Below are 1,941 nucleotides of genomic sequence, written 5' to 3' on the forward strand. Positions count from 1 at the left end.
ATTAAACAGCTTCTTGTGGAATTATTTATTCTATTACTTTAGCATCTTTCAAAACTTTGCATTTTGAGAAAAAGTCAAATCTAAATAAAATTATATTTTCAAAGTTCTATATACCCTTTATATACCTATATATCTAAAGAAATATTTAAAGATTCACCACTTGTCTCAACAACATCTTTTAGTGAAAGTATCTAATCCAGAAGCAGAGACCACACTATTGTGATATGTTATTCCAGTTATTTCAAATTCACAGTAGTTTTAGGTCTTTCTCTGATTTTTATATACATAATTTTTAACAAATACTTTTATAGAGCAAGATATGTCTGCAGTGTTCTTCATTATGAGTTTTTCTATGGTTTCCTGATTGTACTCATTATTCAGTTTTGATTGAAATATTATAAGAATAAAGTGATGCATAATGTTGATTCATCAGTATGAGATATTGTTAAATATAGTCGCTTGATTAAAATGGTATCTTCTCAATTTTTTTTACTATGCAATAACTCCATTTCCTACTTCATGAGGAATAACATTTAGGAAGAGAAATTAGGGGACTAAATAAAAACTCAAACATTGGTGCATGCTTTGGCAGCACATACACTAAAATTGGAGCAATACAGATAAGATAAGCATGGCCCCTACTCAAGGATGACATGCAAATCCATGAAGTGTTCCATATTTTTATGATCTCATAACAACAAAACTCAAAAAAAAAAGGAAGAACATACAAAATAACATCACCAGCAACGAAAACTTAACAGGAACTAGCAATTACTGGTTATTAATATCCCTTAATATAAATGGACTCAACTGACCTATAAAGAGACACATGCTAACAGATTGGATACAAAAACAGGATCAATCCTTCTGCTGCATACAAGAAACACACCTCAATCTCAAAGACAGACATTGCCTCAGAGTAAAGGATTGGAAAAAAAAAATCCCAACAAATGAAAATAAGAAACAAGCTGGCATAGCAATCCAAATATCTAAAATAATAGTCTTCAAACTAAAATCAATCAAAAGAGACAAAGAAGGGCATTTGATATTAGTCAGAGGAAAAATCCATCAAGAAGAAATCTCAATACTGAACATCTATGCCTCTAATACTAGGCAACCTCATCTAAAAAAAAGAAAACATTTCTAAAGCTTAAATCACATATTAAACTCCACACTTTAATAGTGGGAGACTTCAGCACTCCACTTTTACCACTGGACAGGTCTGACAGACAAAAATTTAACAGAGAAAAAAGAGAACTAACAGATGTTATGACAAATGGACTTAACAGACATCTATAGAATATTCCATCCAAACAGAAAAGAATGTACCTCATTCTCAGCACCTCATGGAACTTTATCAAAAAGTGATCACATACTAGGTAGCAAAACAAACCTCAATAGATGAAAAAAAGGTTAAATAACCCTGTTTCTTATCAGATCACCATGGCTTGAAATTAGAATTAAACATCATCACTAATTCCAGAATGCCCACAAACACATGGATATTAAACAATGCTCACCTGAATCATCAACGGGTAATGGAAGAAATAAAGGGAGAAATTAAAGACTTCCTAAAATTCAATGAAAATGACCATACAACATACCCAAATTTATGGGACACAATGAAAGCACTGTTATAAGAGGAAAGTTGATAGCACTAAATGCCTACATACCGGAAAATCCCACACTAATGAATTAACAGAACATTTGAAAACTTTAGAACAAAAAGAAGCAAACTCATCCAGGAAAACTAGACAGCAGGAAATCATCAAACTAAAAACTGAAATAAAAAAAAATAGAAACAAAGAAAACAATACAAAGAAGCAATGAGAAAAACAGGTGGTTCTTTGGAAAAATCAAGAAAATAGACAAACCTTTATTCCAACTAACCAAAAGGTAGAGAAAAAATATCCAAATTAACCAAATCAGAAATGAAAAAGG

The 1,941-nt window shown here is 31.2% G+C and overlaps 1 non-coding gene across 1 annotated transcript; it reads left to right on the top strand.

The window, feature by feature from the left end:
• Positions 1–580: 580 nt before the first annotated feature.
• On the top strand, positions 581–683 carry LOC142841944 (U6 spliceosomal RNA). The gene has a single exon (XR_012909169.1). It is a non-coding gene; the product is annotated as a U6 spliceosomal RNA (small nuclear RNA).
• Positions 684–1,941: the final 1,258 nt, after the last annotated feature.

The sequence above is a fragment of the Microtus pennsylvanicus genome, chromosome X, assembly GCF_037038515.1.
Source record: "Microtus pennsylvanicus isolate mMicPen1 chromosome X, mMicPen1.hap1, whole genome shotgun sequence".
NCBI lineage: Eukaryota > Metazoa > Chordata > Mammalia > Rodentia > Cricetidae > Microtus > Microtus pennsylvanicus.